At 26.8% G+C, this 21,365-nt stretch overlaps 1 protein-coding gene across 2 annotated transcripts in view; it reads left to right on the forward strand.

Moving 5' to 3' along the window:
- The first annotated feature begins 1,958 nt into the window (after positions 1–1,958).
- Positions 1,959–21,365, forward strand: part of LOC112593083 (inactive rhomboid protein 1) — a 59,606-nt gene continuing 40,199 nt past the window's right edge. For both annotated transcript variants that reach the window (XM_025337342.1, XM_025337343.1), the window contains exon 1: positions 1,959–2,973. The gene's annotated coding sequence lies outside the window, so the exon portion shown is untranslated. The remainder of the gene's footprint in view (positions 2,974–21,365) is intronic.

Genomic DNA, 21,365 nt, shown 5'->3' on the forward strand with positions numbered 1-21,365 from the left:
AAACCATTTGTTATACTTTGTGAATATAATCATGTCAATTTAAGTCGAGTATACCTTTTCACAATTTAATTGTTTGCAGTATTGTATGGTTTATTTATCTGTTTCATTTTTCGCTATGTAAAACTAATTTATCTACCTTTTCTAATATATTATGTTACCTTTAAATACGAATATAGTATCATAAAATATTTTACTTGTATCATCGTATCTAGTAGTACAAACGACACTTTTATAATTTACCTAAATCATTAGCAGTATTTGATTATAGTTTTTCAAAAAAAATTAATTATCAATTTAGACCAAATATAAACCTCCAAGTTTTTTTTTTTGATTCAGTAAAAATATATCACTATAAAGTGTTTATATTTTAGTGCGGTATTGTTGATTAACTTTTCTAGATAATTATTAATTTTAATTTGTTTAATTTATGATAGAATGTTTTTTTTTTCAATTTATTCCATTGTGTGATCTACACATTGTTGGTTTTTCGCCTACAAGAATTTTACATTTATCGCTACTGTGTATTTTCAATTTTTCTTATTATCAAAATTAAACGCATTTATAAATATTTAAAACAAAACTTCAATTTACATTTTATTTGAAGTGACTGTTATATTTAAAATAATATGTTTTGTTATTATTCTAATTGTACACGCGTGCATTATAATATATACTCTATAGTCCGTCCTAATTTCATACAATTTCACAAAGTCGGGTTATATTAATATAAATATATAATACGTATTATATTTTAATTCATTGTTTGCTTCATTTCATTCATTATAAAATTTGGATGAATAATTTATTTTGAACGACTATGATAGGCAATATTCTATAACTGTTTTGTTTTTTTTTTTTTTTTAACATTGCATTGTAGCTTTCAAATTATTATGCATAAAATGCAAATATGTAAGCTTTAAACGTGCGGATAAAATATTAGCAAAAAATAATGAAACAATTATAACATGAATATGCGAAGTGTGTTATAATAATGATGATGTCAAATTAAAACAAGGCGTTTATAGAAGTTGTATGTAGTTAGTACAAAAACTATTTTGTTTTAAAATTTAAAACACCCTACACACACGCCCATAATATATTTAGATATTATGGAGTCTCACAGATTTGCTTTGTCGGGTGTATATTAGTGCGATAATGTAAAAAAACTTTCGTAGTGTGTTCGACCGTGGAGGAAAAAGTAAAAACTATATACAATCCGAACGCGCGGTGTATAATGTACTTCGAGGTCTGTGTTTATAAGTGTATTAACGCGTTCGTATACGAACGTATCAGTATACGCGCAATCAACCCCTCTCCCACCTCAAAAAAAGTAAATAAATAAATAAATATACAAAAAAGAGAAATTGTCGAACGGATAGGGTTGTGCGAGTATAATAACATGTGCATATTATATGTATATAAACACGCATCGGTATGTAATACAATAATAAATATAGTTTTGGGTTTATAAAAATTTTATTTGTTCGCAAATCATACCGCGGGAGCGCGGGTTAAGGAGGATCCCCACAGAAGACGGAAAAACGAAAACGAAAAATTAAAAGATTTTTCAATTCACCGTTCTCTGCTCACATATCCACACAACAAGCACGCAGCACACACAGATATATGTATGTATACGGTGTAACGGACTCGCGGCGGCGGCGGCGGTGGTGGTGGCGGCGTACACCGTAGATGTGTCGGCGACGGGATGCGAGCGCGACTCCCCGAAAGTGCATAGGACGTGTGTTGTACACAGCGATGGAGGCGTGCGCGCGCGCGCGCGCGCGTGTTTTCGTGTTTCGTGCGCGAGTGTGAGTGGCCGCTATTGATTTTTCGGCGCCGTCCGCCGCCCGGGCGGTGACGGAGATCGGGCGAGTCCAGCGGGGCGGCGGCGGGACCGTGGCGCCGGCGCCGCGCGAACGTCGTGCGTTTCGCGTATAATGACGAACGCGACCGAAATCTGTACGCCGACGGCGAGCGCGAATATCCGGTGCGGGCGGTGGTGCGGACCGAGGCCGTAAAAACGACTGCTGGAGAAGAACTACCGCGCCGTCGCTGAACGTAACCGCAATCGCGTCGCGTTATAATCGTGTCGTCTTCGTCGCCGTGTCGTTCTTACAGAGTACTCCGACGTCGTCATGAAAAACGCAATATTATCGACACCGCGATGGCGGTAACGGTGGTGTTCCGTAATCATTGCAATCGCGACCGTACGTACTGTTACGCTTCCGCCGGTGACGTGACACGGATTTCGTCGCACTGTTATACTGCAGGCGCACCAGAGGCTTATTACGAGTTATTACGGCATCGACAACAACAACGACAACAACATCAACAACAACAACAACAACAATAATAATATAAGAATAATAAGAATAAGAATAACAGTATCGACAGATACGTGTCCGCAGCACAGCGCCTGAAGTTTCGTTATTATTGTCATCATCATTGCGTCACTGTCACCTATTACGATGTCGTCGTAGTGTTCAGCGGTCGGTGTACGGCGATAACGCGTGAGATATAACACAGGTACACGTCAATATTATTTATTGTCGTTTGGCGTGCCCAACACGACGACAACGACGACGACGCCCGCGAACGCGTTGTAGTGTGCCGGCGGTGGTGCGTTTAATCGCTGGCAAACCGTCCGTCGCGTACTATAATAATATCATTATTGCTGTTGTCATTATTGTACCTATTCGCAGCAGTGATCGCAATACGAGTGTGCAGGCCTTGTCCGTGTCGTCTTATCCGCCGTCGGTGTCGTCGAGATATCCATTGCCGTCGGTTCTTTCCGGCGCGTTCGGGCGATGGCCACAAGCGGTTTCCGGGCCTGCCGCCGCCGCCGCCGCCGTCGTAACGCGATCCGACAAAACAGCTGTCCGCCCGCTGACGTCGTCGTCGACGGACACGTCTCAAACAGGTACATCGTCCGCAAACGTTCCGTCGTCGCCGTCGCTGTTGTTGAACCGAGTGAGTATGATAATAATTTGACATTTTCTAACACCACCGATTACCACCCATATACGGCTGCTATGTATACGTAACACCGCAACGTCTTCGACGTATAAAAAATTGTTCGTAAAGTCTGAGGTATGTGTGACTCGTGTATTCTGAGAAATCGTGGTGTGATTTATGGGTAAGAGACGATCCTCACAAAATGTTTACGATCTTCCGAAATACGCGAGTAAAATTTTCTTGTCCATAATCGTCATTGGCGAAAAAATCGTAACCCCTACTCTATAATCTCCGCCTATATTTTAAAGAGTATAGGTATGTGCGTGCACGTATTTTTTTTTATTGTTTGCGGTTCTCGTTGTATAGCACGATAATATTATTAAAATACTGAAAAAACTGATTACACATATCTAATAGTATTTCGTCTATTCTATCAGTATATGTCGCTAATTACGACCAGAGATTCAGTTTGCAATCTATATGAAAATCACACGCGCACTCAAACTTGCGTTGAGCTCTTTTGAATTAACACTACTAACCTGAATTTTATAACTTATCGTTTAGTTTATTTAGTTTTACTGTTCCGGTCAAAGCATCTATAACGATCGCACGTAATTGTGTAGGTTTAGTTTTAGAGGGCTCGTTGACACTAATGCCTCCCACTTTCCCGGATACGTTTCGTACAATAGATTTTTCTTAAAAGCCAAAATCGTAAGAAGTACATGTACATTATTCCACCCACCGAGAACAATTTAATTGTCTGTTTTGCTTCGTGCTTACGTGACCACAGTACGTGTGTTCTAATAATATTACGCGCGACACTAATGTATTAATCGTATAATCGTACCATTTATACAATTATAAATAATTTTAATATTAAATGTTATGGTTGAAAAAATATTTTTTAATGCGTGACGATACGTCTTATAGAATTATAATTTAATATGTTATTTTTAGTCGTACAAAACAGTGATTGACCTATGTATAAGATTTTCCTCGATCGAGTTTCACGCGAAAACGCAATAATAATTATAATAATATCGTGTATAATATTGGTAATAAAAGCGAAGGCACTGTACACAAACTGAAGTGTGTTAAAATGGTATGGCGTTAGCTTAATAAAACACCAATGCCACACTGACTACGAAGAAACCGAGTATACGATCTAACCACAATTATATAAAACGGTTGTATTATAATATTATTCAATCGTTATTCTAAAAACCCACAATTATAATAAGAATAATTGATATCGTAGTCAAATCTTGCGTCTTGTACGGTTTTTTTGATTTTTATTTCTTTTTACTACTTAAATATTACAGTATTATTTAGCTACGGATTTAATACTGCTTTGTTTTCAGTTTAAGGTCACGCTTGCGCCTCATCGGTCTGTATTACGGCTTTACACGAAAATGCCTACTTTCAACCGCAAAACTTCCCAACTTACCATCAAATTGATAATAAATAACCAAACTTGCTTCAAGTCTAAAACATTTCATTCACTGATCATTCAACGTATAATATATTGCTTGCATTAACTAAAATATTATAACTAATTTAGCTACGTCACTATGCATAGATATTAAAAATGTAAAATTATAAGAAAAAATTAAAAAGTGTGTATTTAAAATAACTTCTTTAGAAAAGGGAAATATTTAATTAGCCTCTAAAACATTCGTTTTATTTAATAATTAATCAATTAATTTTAAACACTAGCGGTGTGTGTGTGTGTATAATAATAAATTATATAACATATTAATACTTTATTTACTGAAAACCCTGTGAAATTGTAATACTTCATATTATGCTGGTTAAACATATTTATAACTTTTTAAATTATCTACTTTTTAATTACAATTATAAATTACAGAATTAATTCATAATTGATTAAAAAGTTTTAAAAAGATATATTTATCTATAATATTATACCTAGATTACGTAATTACTTAACCCTTCAGACCACACTATATTATATATACTAGTGTTTATAATCAATAATACTAAAAATTATTAAGTTTACTTAATATATTTTATTGAAGTATAATATTCAAAATTCAGATTATAGAATATAATGGAATAATTACTAAATGTAGGTACTTTTTAGAACGAAAATTAAAGCATTAATATCAGAGTTTTCTAATTATAGAAGAAGTTATTTAAGCTTTTAAATTATAAGTATTGATAGTATTAAAAAAACAAAGAAAAAAAATTCAGTACAAAATAAAATTTCTTATCACTCTCATTTAGTAATAATTACTCATTATAATAATGTAAAAGTTATACTTCATTATAAATATTGCTTAACTTGTTTTTGTTATAATATATTTTGGTTTCATTAAAATAATTTTGTCTTGGCTTAATAATATAGTATCATTTATAAAAACTAAACTTTTATCTATACTTTGAAAAAACATTTAAAATTATTTTTCTAAGATAGGTAGTTAAATTTTTTTTGAATATATCAGATTTTATGACATAGAATGATATTTTCTATGTTTAAGTGAATATTGTTTACTAGCATAATAATAAAATAAATACTATACTCAAAATTAATTTTATTTATGATGTATCTTATTTAATAAAGATGCTAGAGTATATATAATTTTAGCTAAAAACATATATCTACATAACAATATATTTATAATAAAAATATTTGGTTTTGTTCACTTATATTGGAAAACTATATATTAAAAAATACTTTACAATTCATAAAGAATTTTTAAATATTCCTCAAAAATTGCTTTACCTATTAGGTATATATTAAAATACTATTTTATATTTTTTAGTTACTTTTTAAACTTTAAATAAAAAATGTTTTTACAAGTTGTTTGATCATTTTATCTACAAATTTAATATAAAATTTCATACTATTTATAAAATATTTTGAATAATTATAATACAAAATATATATAATAATTATTATTTTTTTTTACTTATCATATTATTTTTATTTTAAATTCAAATTAAATACTTTGATTAAATAACTAATTTTTCATTATAATAAATACCAGATACAAAGATTTAATGTACTTTGGTTCAAGAATTTCTTACTTCAAGTATGTGGCATAGATAGAGAAACCATCTAGTACTCAGTTTATTAAACTCAAACATTGTAAAGACTAATTGGTAAAAGTCCAATTCTCCTTAGGATTTCTGTTAAATCCATTAGTTAAGGAAGGTAGACCCAGTTGGGCGAATAGCTTTGATGAATTTAGCCATTGTAGCATACTGGTATGTGAATATGTGTTTACTGTTTAGCATAATATCGTATTAGATACGTAATATCATTTAAGCAATAATTTATGTCAAGGGTGGACCTAATTTGCCTATCTAAGACGCCGTTTAATGGTTTTGTTTTGTACCACAAATACTATACTTACTTATGAACAGTTTTACAATTAATACTTCATGAAATACTTTAAATGAACTCTATTTTAGTACCAATTTTGAATTGAAATAATGATAAGGTCACGTACATAGAGTTTATCTCAGTTGATATTATTGAAAAAGATAAATATGATGAAATAATTCATTATACAAATTATTGTAAACATTTAATAAGAAGTAGGTAATCATTAAAACTATTAATGTTCTACATTAACATTGAAAACTATATATGTATAAGTGATGATATTATTACGATGACTTAATTCATGATATTTATTAAGAAACTTAGTGATTTTAATTTTAATTAATTCCATAATATACATCTTTAATAAATCACGTCATGTTTAATAAAATGTAAGTGCTGTTTATATATTGCTTAGATTATGTTTCAAATTTTATAATATTTCATAAAATTCTTAGTATGCTTACTAAAATATTGTAACATTACACGTAATAATAAATAGTTATAGTTTTTAGGATATATTTTAGATTAAAAATTGTTAATATATTTATTTTTGATTTAACAATTACAGTAACGAGTACACATTGAATCTAAATAGAGATAATTTTTTGGAATACGTTGTTATTTGAAATTAATTTATACAAATATAACTGCAAATATGATATAACTTCATGTTTAAAAATTTCTGAAAATCGGATTTTCATGTTTTAATTAAGTAACAAATAATTAATCAAAACTATTTATAAAAAATAACAATACTGTTATAGTTATGTAGTAGATAACAATAAATTAATCAATATAATAATATGTTTTATCTATAACTGTTCGAAAATATAGAGTTATAATTCGATGATGAATGATATCATTATATAATCTTCTCATTCTGAGGTGAAATTTTATTTTCTATTTTTGTCATGATAACCATTAAAGATTTTATTTTTTATTTTCTGATTGCATAGCTCGAATGATTTATGAAGCTATTATTATTACGCTTATATATCTTCATGAATGCATCGTATTATAATATATTTGCATGTAAAGTTTGTAGGTGAAAATATTATTAAAAATACATTAAATAAGCTAATAATTATAACTATATAATGATACAGTATGATAAAATATGAACATTGTAATATTATATAAAATAGGTAATCAATATTATAATGTAATTATTGTATTATAATTTGTAGGTAAATATTAAAATATTATCAAATATAGAAAATTATTGTTTTATTTCATACCTAATAAATATTTAATATAAATTGACAAACAAAAATACATTATTTCCTAATTACTAATGTAAGCTTAACAAATATTTTCAATTTTTATTTTTTATAATCATACATTATAACGATCTCGTTACAACAATTTATACATGCAAAGGTACACATTTTTCACATTAAATATTAATAATTTTATGAAATTAATTCAATTATATAATAAATTACAACATTTTTTTTTTTTAATATTGTTAATAGTATAGTTACTTTTAATGGCAGATGGATAATATACTATATAAATTCCTAGAATTCAAACTTATTGACTCAGAATTCTTAATTCTTAAATATTTATCATTATAATAAATATATAAATAAATATAAACATTATGAAAATAATAATACAAAAATGTTTAAGTATCAAAAATCTAAATGAAATACCTCCACGAACAAGAATTTAATTTCTTAAAATTAAAATAATTGGTTTGATTTTTCAACATAAATTTTTTAATATAAAAGGCTTAGACAATAGAGATTACTCGTAAGTTTCTTTTCTCGTAAATTTTTTTAACAAATAAAATACTATTATAACATAAAGTATAAAATAAAATCGTTGACGGTTGACATGATATTGTACTTTTATATTTCAAATTAAAAACGTTTATAAAATAAATAGATGAAAATAATATAGTAATTGAAATGTTTGAAATTTTAAAAGACATTAGAATAATAATATATAATGTTGGTAGGTACTTAAATCAAAGTCAAGTAACACAAGTACAATCAGAAAAATAATATAAGTAGAGTATCTACGTAATTAAATAAAAAAGTAAAAAAAAATAAAAAAGATCAAAGAAAAATTTTAAAGAACGGCCAATTTATAGTGCACTTCTAAATTACTTAACTCTATACATATTCGTGATTATAATATTGTTTAATATATACGTTGTCATAATTTATTATATTTGAATGAATAATTGTAACTAATAATTAAGTTGATATATATTTTAATTTAAATTCTCAAACGTGTAAATTTATTATATTATTATTATTGTACAGCATACAGTATATTTATATATATACCTATATGTGTGTGTATGTGTATCCGTAATGCTGATGTATGTTTCTTTTTAAATTTAATTTTGAAATTTTTAGGCGTATTACACATATATATGAATATTGTATATAGTTTAAATTATGTGTTTAAATTTTAAATTATTTGACCATCCATAAGATAAAATTAAGTAATACTGTGTTGTCAACAAGTGATTCTGTAGATGATAGATAATGAATCTAAATATTTTATCATATTATACTACTTAAGTCGCACATCATAGAACACTACAATATATTACCGTAAGTATCAGTTATAAAATTGTTTTTAAATTTATGATATTAATTAATTAATTGAATAGAGTGGTCAAGTAAGCAACCGCTTAACTTTATAATAGGTGTCGTGTGTACTTCATCATTTAGTTAGTCAAGCCATTGTAATAGATGAGTTGGAATTGAACTCAATGATAAATCATTGTATTCAAAAAACGATTATGAGTAACGATGGCCTATCAGTTTATCATATGTATTGAAAATAAGTAATCTTAAAACATTTAAAATGTCATTGTGTATAGTAAAATATAATAATATATGTTGTAAAAGTTTAAAAAATCCAAGAAAATATTCTTGAATTAAAGAAAAATATATAACTAAAATTGTTATTATTATTAGTAAACATTATTAATTTAAAATATCTATAAGCCGTACAAATAAGTCGAAAATTTTGAACTATATTATTATTATTTTAATTATATTATATCTAGCAAACATTAATATAAATATTAGGGAAAAGTTTCAAGTCTCTAAGTCGATTATTTTTGAGTTACATCAAAAAAATAAATTGATTTTATCAAAAGTTAGTTTTACGTAAAAATTCCTATTTCTCGCTAATTTTTTTGTTTTTTTTTTTTTTTTGATTATTTAAAAAATACTAAATATTTTTTTATTTTTTATCTCTTAAAAGTATCAATAAGATCTTTCAATTTTTACCAAAAACCACACTAGATTTTAAAGATTGAAACCTTTAAATATATAGGTATACACATTATTGTATAATAAAATACATTCGTTGGTCCGCTTAAAATCTAAAATATTTATTTTATAGATTAAGTATAGAAGTATAGTTATTTTCTATTTTTTTTTTTTTTCATAGCCACGATTATACAATTAGGTACGAAAACAGAAAATCGTTCAACTCATTGTATTTAACTGCATTATATTGTTTATAATATATTCTGCATAAAAACATATCTAAATTTGCATTCATATAACTCAGACTAGAATAAATATACAAAAAAATTAACAATATAATGTATTAATTAAGGATTCTAAATATCTAAAACGTTAAAAATGATAATGAAACATAATTGTATATTACGAATAGCCATTGTGGTGGTTTGTTTGAGCTTATTAATTAAAAAACAATCATTAATAAAAATAAAATTGCACCAAAATATTTTAAATACTTAATTTTATGAATTTACGTGTTATTTTAATAAAAGTAAAAAGTTTAAAATTATTTTAAAAAGACATATCAGTTTTTAATTTTTATTATAATTGGAATTTATAAATAATAAAAATTTAAAAATTAAGTATTACATAAAATATTGATATGGTTTTTAGTAATATCTATAACTAACTATTATTTTGATAACCAGTATTGTCATAAAGTTATTCTTTTTTTTTTTTTTCATACATTATACTCCATTACTAAGCTCATCATTTAAACACCTTTGAAAATAAATGTAAGCAATTTGTAGTCATATTTAATTTGAATGGGCAATAATTATTTCTGTGATAACTATACAGACTTGAACCCATGAAGCAATAAAAAAAGAAATGGATATCTTAGGTATAGTATCTGTGTTGATAATCAAACTAAAATTAAGTCTTGAATTTAAAAACGCTGTGAAAACTAATTTGAAAGCCATATTTTATTTAATCGTAATTTTAACTGCATCTTTTAAAAAGCGATTCGTTTTATTAAGTATCTAAATAATGTAAACACTTAAACATGTTTTCATTAAAAATTTATAAATTGTGTGCAAAAAACAAATATCTTATAATGCACTATAATTTAAATACTGTATAAAGTAGGTAACTTAAATTACTTTTGAATAATTATATTTTAACTTTTTAATACTTTAATGGTATATCGTATCAATATATTATAATTAAATGAAATATCAATTATTATGGATGGAATTTTTTTTTATAGATTTAGAAAAGTAGTTACAAAGAAGTTTATTATTTACTAGTTTATTAATTTATTGATGAACATTAATTACATTCAAAACGTATTTTGATATTGCATATTAGGCCAGTATTTATAAGTATCATAATTATTTATTATTCATAGATAAATATTAAAAATATTATAGACATCACGGAGAACGAATTATTTTTTATATTAAAACTGTAATTAATATAATAATAAAGCTAGAATTATTCAAAAAATAATTATATTTCATTTCATGCAAAAAATATTGTTTTTTTTTTATAATAATAAACTATTTAATTACTATATTAACTGTAAAATGTTTATGCCTAATAATAATAGTCAAAATATTTTCAATTATTTCAAAAATAGAAATATTTTTTGTTATATCAATCTTTTAAAAATACATTAAGCCACTAATTATTTAACACATGATTTATAAATATTTCGATTTAAATTGTTCATAATTTTTGATTGAGTACCGATATTTGTTGTCCCTGTGTCTGACATAGCAACATAGTAAATTTACCAATTTTTCTAACATAAGTACGATTGATAAAAAGAAATAATATTAAAATGGATCAAATTTAGAGTAAAGTGTGCATTAAATCAACGAGGATACTTTTTTTAATTTAACTTGAGTAATTTTTAAATAATTAAATAATTTTGAATATTTGGTATCAAATATTTAGAAATTAGGAAGTGAAATTCTAAAAAGTGTCCTAATTTATCTGATGTGCATTTCATATTTAATTCGATTTTTTTTAAATATAAAAAACATTATGTACGACTTAGTTGATTTTATTGATGGACGTAAAAAAGGTAGATTTTACTATATTTCACACGTAAAAGCTTTAGAAAATAAAAATTGTTATCAAATACTCTCAACATTACAGTTAATATTGATTACGAATTAGAATATTCAAAATCCACTTAATATTTTTTTGTGCTTAGGTAAATTATATTTTCTAATAATCAAATTGCCTTTTATTAAAATGTTATAAAAATAAACCAAAATTTGTTACTTTAGAGTCACTTATCGATATTATTGTGTAATATTATCAGAGTTAAAATAATGAAATTACGGTAAAAGTATTGAAATAAAGTACTTTTTAAAGTAAAATTAATAAATATAAAACATACCATTAAAAAAAAAAAAGTAGAAATATCTCATTATGAAAAAAAGAAAAATGTAACACCACTTGATAAAAAACTCATAAAATCATAAATCAATTGGCCAAACTATACTAAAGCATGGAAAATCTTCGTAACCCGTACTCACTTCATCATTCTTTAAATGAAAACAACATGTTACTACTTGAATAGATGATTCATATATTATTGCTTCCAGTATTTATGATTTTATACCTACTACAGTTACTTTTATGAAAAATTTAAATGTTATGGATTTGTAGTCATAAAATATAATCGGTACCGAATACCGATACGTAAAAATTATCTGTTGTTTTGATTACTAACTTTTTTATGTGATTAATTAAGTTAAATAAATAAATCAGGAGTCAAGAAAATAAAGTTACGATTTTTATACTCCACGTGATAAATTAAAAAATATACCAACGGTCATGTATAATACGATTACTTATATTTGATAAATATTAAATCCCATTTAGTAAATAGATAGTATTGTAAACTATATATCATGTTCTATTTTAACTACAGGACGTATAGCACAAAAATTAAATTACCTAATTTAAAAAAATGACTATCCCTTTATCCTATAAATTAATTTGTTTTATTTTTAATCTCTATATTATATTAATAAACTAATCATGTTTAAATTCTGTTTGTAGTATTTTAAGTTGTCAATTGATTTTCGTACTTAAATTATTTCATAGAACGTTATATAACGTAGGAAATCAGAAATAGATAATAATATGACGGTTATTATATATTGTATCCTCAACCAATTCTCAGATAATTTGCATTTAATAACACTCTGAGCAAAGTTTCTTCCATTTAATAGTATTGATTTGTCTTATTATTAATTGGATATACTATACATTATATATCATTCATTTCATCAATTTGAATTAATTATAGATATTTTCCTTATTATTTTTTTGTTTAAGTTATGGTAATTAATTGTTATGTTTTACAATAAATTATATTGTTATTGATTATAATTATAATTTTTAATCATAAATAAGAACATTTAAAACACTTTAAATACTCATTTTGATAAAGTCATAATTTAATGTATTGCTTAAAAATGTATTACCTAACCTATAGTTGAACATTAAAACAAAGGCCTTATAAGCTATATAAACTATATAATAACTTAATAGTGCACAGTATACTTGTTAAATATGTATTACATATCTAAATATATATAATACTATTCGTGTATTAAGTTAAAATAAAATCACTAAAGTATTTATTCTTTTAATGTATTTTTCAACGTGCTTTTATAGATAAATATAAATGAGTACGAGCGATTGTTTTTATATAATTTTAATTAATTGAGAATTCAATTTTTATATCATCTTTTTTTTTTTTGAAAAAACGATTTCTACTTTAAACCTCAAATATTTATTTAATACATTATCATTTATAGCTAATTTATATTGGTTAATAGTCAGAACTAGCAAATACGCAATTTAAAATTTACCATAATTAATTGTAATACAATTTTTGAATAAAAATTAAAAATTGTAGATTAATTGTGATAAAATGGACTAAATGAAATCTTGACAATTATTAGGAAACAGAGTTCTAAATAATTTTTCAACTACATTATAGTTCACCAATTATTCAAAATTTTAAAACACCTTAAACAATGGCTACCCAATAGTAAAACTTGACCGTATTATTTTAAAACTTAAAATGGTTAAAAATATTTATAGAAAAAATACGTTTTTATTGTTAAAAAATTTAAAATATGGTTTTAATAAATATTTTTATATTATAAAATTACTACTATTTAAGTATAGCTTGAATAAATTATAATAACACAGAAAAATTACTTTATAAATTACAATCAAATTCTATTTTTATTTTTTACAGGACAATAATATATTAAACAAACAAAAAAAAATTATCACGTGAAATTAGATCAGTTTTTTTTTTTTTAAATTAATTAAGAATCTATCACGGTAAATGTGTTCATATTATTCTGGCAGAAATACAAATAGTTTTACATTCGAGTAGATGATTGATTAAAAGCATAATATGTATCAAAATGTATTAGAAATAGAATTTCATTAAAATTAAACAGGTGGATAAAATTCACGTATTTTAAAAATGGAAGCTGATTATGATGTATATTTAATATACAGTATAATACCTATGACTAATAAATTATTTATATAAAATATTTTTACATTTTTATAAGCATATAATTTATTATATAATAATTAAGTATATTCTTCAGATTTTTATTACATGAAGAAAATTCAATCCCTTCTCTATACGTATTACAACTTAATAATGACTTATTGAATAGGATAAATAAATGAAAGACTCAGATATTGTTTGCACATATTATAAACTATTGTAATGCATAGGTATGTGACATGGATTAGTTTAACTATGTGTATTACTTCCTATACCTTAACCGTACCACAAACAATTTATATAATAAATTAGATTAGCCATTGTTCTATTCTATTTGTGTATTCGGGTGAAGTTGAACATTGGAGGCTATTTTGGAAGTCCAGGTGTATTATTACACATTTCACCATGCATATTAAAAAACAATATATTTTAATCATGACATTATGAATTATGATGCATAATATTAACCTATTTACAAAAATCTCAAAAATAACTCCATGAAAAATCAGTGATTTAAGTTTATAGAGATTATATTGTATATGATTCAAAATACTAATACATACATATCATTAATATACATTTATTTATATATTTTTTTACCGCCTATATGGGTTGAAAAATATAATTATTAATTAAAAAAAAAAAAAAAATAAATTTTCTATAATGGTTTAACTTTACCAATACACATAGATGCAATCTCCTCCCTCCCCGATTGACTAGCAACCTAAGGTTTTCATTAAAATTGCGCTACTACTTAACGGAGTAAGTAGGTACATATATTATTAATTTCATCAAACATATTTTTCATTGTTAAATTGAATTAATTTTATCAATAACGCGTTATTTTAGTATTGAAAAATTCAACAAATGCGTATTTATTGAATTCAATATAAACTTTAAATCATAAACATAATCGTTAGTTTTTTTCCCATAATTTATTATTATAAATTCATATGTACTTACTTATAAATAATATGTTTCAATAGCTATCGATTTTAAGATAGAATTGGAAATGTATGTATTACTGCAGTTATATTTACATATATTTTTTATTTTTTTTTGTTAACGAGGTGAGGGATTACGTGGTTAGTGGTTGAGCGGAAAAAATTAACATCTACTATGTGGAATTCCCTTTATACCCTATATGGTTTCATGTGAGTACGTGTGTATTAGATTTTGTCATTTTATTAAAAATAAAAATGTTTATTTCATAAACTTTAACGATTTTAATTTAAAAGGTAAAAATAAACAACTGACGTACATTTTTGGTATATATTCAACCGGATAACTGGGTAAATAATATTATACAGAAACATTGAGCACAGCAGGATGGCGAAAATCAATCGTAAGTGTCACACACACACAAATGCAGTATCTATAGGTAGGTACGTTTTCGCATTGAAACTAAAACCCGTCAGTTCCACGGTATAATGCTCATCCTTCTTTATATATAACAGACGGCCAATCAATTTTTGTAGGATTTTATCACTGTGATTCAATCGCGTGGGTTTTATTGACAAATTAACGGTGTTTGAGTTTAAAAAAAAAGAAAAAAAACAATAGCGACTGGTTTTTTTTTTTTTTGTCATGTCATATCCCCTTATTTTTGTATTTTTGTGTGGATTTTATTTCAATATTATCGAATATATTATCTTTTAAACAAAATATGTAAACTTTTACTGTTTTAATACCACATTTTCAGATACTTGGATTTTTCTATAAAATTGTATGAGTGTCTTGTCAACTCTTTTTTTTCTCAATCACTGTATTTTACTGCAAATTCTTAAAAAAAAAATGATTTTTTTTTTTCAAGAAATTATGAAAGAAAAATATTGGAATGAGCAATTTTGATTTAGGTAATCACTCAGTACCTGTATTATAATTTGCTTTGAAATAACAACAGTACAAATATGCGATAACAATTTATTTAATATAGAATTATATGTTTTATACTAATATGCCGAACACGCAGATCAATATTACAGGGCATCAAAACTGCTGTTTGGTGATAATGTAACAAACTAAAATGTATTATTTTTCTATTATTATTACTATTTAAAAACTCAAATTTTTCGACTATATTACATTAAACGAAATTTTATTTTTGATTAAAGTATACTAGAAAATTTCAAAAATCACAATTCCATAAATACATTATTTAAGGGGGAAAATATTGGTGGAATGATGCGAGATGAATCATCCTGTATTTATTTGAATTACTCATAGTAATCGATTGGTATGATATTGTATTATAATAATTTTATTTAAATACGTGCCGCCTATATAATGTTGGAGCTGCCGTGAAGTTCTATTATATTATTATCAACTATGCGTTTTCCGATCGTGCAACCGTCTGTTCAGCGTAATTTATTATAATAATAACATCGAAAAAAATATTACATACCTATATTATTCAATTTCTACATTTTATGCGTCCGTACGTACAGTAATAATGCGGATTACAAAACGTTTTGAGTGGATCGACATGTGCACGTTGTCGAGTGGGACCGTTCTTGTAATATATTATACATACGGAATTAGACATGTCTTAACACACATAAACACAAATATATTATATAAACGAGCGTTAATTACGCGTATAATATTCTCGTTGGAAAAGTCGCTAACTTCGACAGGGGCGGCGACTTCGGTACAATCAATGTGTGTATGTATGTGTACACACTTTAGTAATCCTGCCTTTGTTTTGCCGTCGATTGGGTGTAAAAACGTTTTTAGCAGATAATGCGAGAAATTCACACTGCTCGTGTAATAATATGTGAACGCTATTTATTCACAAATCACCAACAACATTCGTGATAAAGACGTAAATTGGAGAGGAGTTTAAGGACGATTAGCAACCGTAGTTTTGAAAATAGCATACTCATAATTTTTACCATTAAAAACCTGATTAAAAAATAAGGAGCTTCAACATCCTCAATTTTTTCATTGAAATTGCGCCACTGGTGCGTGAACTTTTGCAATAAAACGACAGGGGCGAGTCACAACGTCACTGGTATCTTTGCCAAAAAATCTATACACAAAAATAATGATAAATACGGCATAGCTGCAGTATAATATATTCATTTATTGGTGCTACTTATTTTTTGACCGTAATTTTGTCCACCGTATAAATTATGAAATTCTAAACAGTGTATTCGTTCAAATGTTATAGTGACACGATAATTGATTGTGTGAAAAAAGAAAAATCAAATGACTGATTACGATGATGAATTCTTTAGGTTTATATTTATTTTTAAACCACACCTATATTTAGCTTAGATATATTAAAAATAAAATCTAATAATTTTTCAAAAATATTGAACTTGGATACATAAATGCTTAATAGATGTTAGAATCCCATAAATTTATTATTCACAAGTATGCTTAAGTACAGTTCTACTACCTTAAACGAAGTCAAATTTAAATAAAGTATCCAAAACCCGATAAAAATTTTATTTATCCACGAATAAAGATATAAAAGTTTGAATACAATAGTTTTAAATAACCTGTGCATTTTTACAGCACTATTTCTCAGAGTAAAACATTAAACACTTATAGAATATTAGTAAATTATTAGTTGAAATGGTTGGTATAAATATAAATGTTGGCACCTAAATTTTCGGAAAAACGTTATTTATTTGTAGCTTATCAAATCAATCGCTTAAAAAATGTATAAGACTTCAAAAAAATAATTATTATAATAGTGAAATTTAATTATGGAAGCATTCAGACTAGACTGTGACGTTTTATCCCTCGAGACTTACCCCGAGTTATTAAATAATGATTATAATAATAATAATAATAATAAAATAAAAACGTCTATCTCTGGTCAACAAAACGTCATTGCACTTTAAAAAACGCTAAAGAAAGAAATTGACCGAGAAAATGCGATTGTCGTAAAAATGCACCTCGTACTCGTATACAATGTTATGTAATAATATCGCGTACAGAGTGATGTGGACCGGGACATGACCTCTTCTTGACGACGAAAATAAAATTTAGAGAAAAAAAACAACGGAAAAACGGACGAAAAAAAAAATGGTTTAAGCGGAGGCAAACAACACGTCACCGCCGCAACGACACTCTGTGTATAATACGCCAAGTAGTCCTTATATTTTCGTATATATTATAACGCGGCGAGAGGAAAAGGGATCCGTTAAAACGTGGTGGCAGCAAAAGTATTACGGGCGAGACGAGCGATGAGTTGGTGGGCCACGGGAGGGGGGTGCGACAGTGGGGTGAAAGAGAATGAGAGAGAGAGAGAGAGAGAAAAATCGACCGGCGTGTCCGGAAAACGCCTACGCTTCTACGGCTGATCAGACAGACAGCGCGCAAAAGGACCGAAGCTGTACACACTCGGCCGCCGCCGCCGCCACCACCACCACCACCACCGCTGCCGCCGACGGTCTCTCGTCGGTTTACCACCTCGGCCGCGAAGTTTTTGCCACTGTATATTATAGCTGCGCTGTTGCCGCACCGTGCGCGCGTGTGTTTGTGCTGCCTCCCCCGACGGGGGGAAAAAAAAAAGAAAAAAAAAAAAGGAAACTTTACGATAAACAGCCACTAAACGCCTTTACCCGCGGACACGACGCGTGGTACGGTAGGCGTGCGCGACCAGAATTCCGGGTTGTGGATATATGGTATAATTTTTTTTTTTCACTCGTCACTTATCCGCGGCTCTCTCCCAGCTGCAGCAAGACCGTGTAATGTCAATAAATTATCGTGTACGAACGAGCATAGCTGGTATTGAGTTTTTTTTTTTTTTTTTTGGTCTCATACACAGTCGCGCTGTTTCGATAATTGCACGACATCAATATTATCGGAATAATAAAATAATACGAATAAAACCGATACAGTAGTATATAATGTGAAATCATTTAACGGTGACGGGATGACGGACGTCATTATATTAAACATAAATAACCGTTTGAAACTATTTATCGACCTGCGCACAGAAGGAATTAGAACTAAATAATGATTCCGAACGGTTATTTTGGCTCACGGGATTCCTCCCTATAATGGACGAAGGTTTTTTACATACAAATTTAAAATGTAGCACGTCCTTCGCGTTATATAATATTATGTCATGACATGGATCTTGTTTTTCATTTTAGTAATAACGGATATAAATAAATACGAATAAATACCCTTACTTGGGGGGGAGGGACATGACTATTTTATTAGTTTTTATTGATGATCAAACAATATCAGGAGGTGATGCACACCAGAAACTCACCCCTCCTTCACAGTTCGAACGTACGCATATTAACGCCATAATTAGTACTGCAGGACGAATCGCAAGGGAGCGATTGAGCAACATAAGGTAGGACGAATGGGGGACGGATCGTGTACAATGCAAATAAATATCGCTTTTCGATATATGATACATTTGTCTCCAAAATTGGTTTGAAAAACGCCCGCGTTAAATTTTCACTTATATAACAACACAAAATTATTCCGAATACATACATAGTTATTTCATAAAATATTATTATTCATAGACAATATACGAATAAACGCCCTACATTATTCGAACGCTTAGTAGCCTGGTAATATCATCAAAAACAATCCATATATTATAATTATATGATTTATGCACAGACGATGTTATAGTATATTTTATCGTAAACGAAACGAACTATAAATTCGAATTAATTAATTATTAATTATTGTTTATAAGTTGTGTTGTGCGACAACTGCAGTCGTTGTATTATTAGAAAATTAAAAAAATAAAAATAAAAATAATTTATGATTTTTATTTTTTATTTTTATACTTTTTAATAAGTATCGATATGGCGACGTTCATTATTTATAGAATTGCAATTTTAAACCACTCCAATATTTACTCGTTATTAATATACTTACTCGTTTAATTCTCTAAAAATGAATAGGTACGTCGACATTCGTGCTACGTATTATTACAGTGAGTATTTATTTTTTTTTTTATCGGTATTGTAAAATACATTAATAACAGCAGTCATAAATAAAGTGAATTGTTTTTTTTTTTTTTTTTACTATAAAATATGTTTTTACTGTTTCATGTAATATAATTACTCTTACCCAAGAAAGTTTAATATTTAAAAAAATGTCAACTATTTTATTTAAAATCAAATAAATTAAAATAATTAAACTTTTATTCTTACTTGTCCAAAAACTATTTTTTTTTTTATTAAAATTAACATTTAATTTATTCATGGACGTTTAAAAGATCAAAAAAAAAAAAAAAATGTAATGACACAACAGTATAATATGTATGGAGATCGGGTGTTTTTCATTCATTTCATTTTTTCGTTAAATCATATAGTTGAATCTACTATTACTACACGTTTGAAAGCAATGATAAATCAAAATGAATGAAACTTAGTTTGTCAAGTGCTATAAATTTTAACGATAAAAAGTTCTGCAAATCATTGTTGGTAACTATTTTTGAAATAAATATTTAATTTGAATTATATCTTATAGGGTATTAGTAATTTTTAATTGAAACACAATTACTTAAAAATTACATATATTTATAAGTAATTAAAAATAAATTTAAAAATAATATTTTTTGACGTACATCGGTCTATTTTTTAAGTTTATAAAATACTATGCAATAGTTTAAAAGTTTAATTTTGAAAATTTTAGTAATTAAACTATAGTATTTTGTATTCAAATTTTGTGCTTTGTAATATTTTAATCGAAATAACTGAAAAAATATTGAACTTGTATAGTTTTATAACATTATTGTTAGAAAATATGTGCTGAATTTTAAGTATGATAGTTATGTATAGTGTTATATGAATATCAATTTAAAGTTTAAATTTAATTAACCTATCCACTGACGAATATAAATTCTAATTTAGTACTTTAACATTAAATTAAATTGAAATTAAAAATGAAAAACTCGTGTTGAATAACATCACTTTTAGTCGCATCTTATTAGAAACGTTCATAAAAAATACATAATTAATTTTGCATCAGTCTAATCTCTGTTGATATCATAAAACTAAAATTTCAAATTATTCCTATGAAATGGTACATTCAATTTTTATATTTAGTATATTTAACTTCAATGTAAACTCAATAGTCAATAATAAACTTTTATGAATCAAATTCAGCGAATTACACTTATAACAATAGTGAACAGGATCAATTTCAATTGACTGTTTATATATTTTTAAACTAACATTTTGTAGTATCGTAAGAATACATCGACTACGGTTAATAACATACCAACCAATATTACAAGTATCGGAACGCGTAGTATGTCCTGGTAAAACTGGAGTATAAATAA

Source organism: Melanaphis sacchari, unplaced genomic scaffold, assembly GCF_002803265.2.
Source record: "Melanaphis sacchari strain LSU unplaced genomic scaffold, SCAv2.0 Contig1_pilon_pilon, whole genome shotgun sequence".
NCBI classification, from domain to species: Eukaryota; Metazoa; Arthropoda; class Insecta; order Hemiptera; family Aphididae; genus Melanaphis; species Melanaphis sacchari.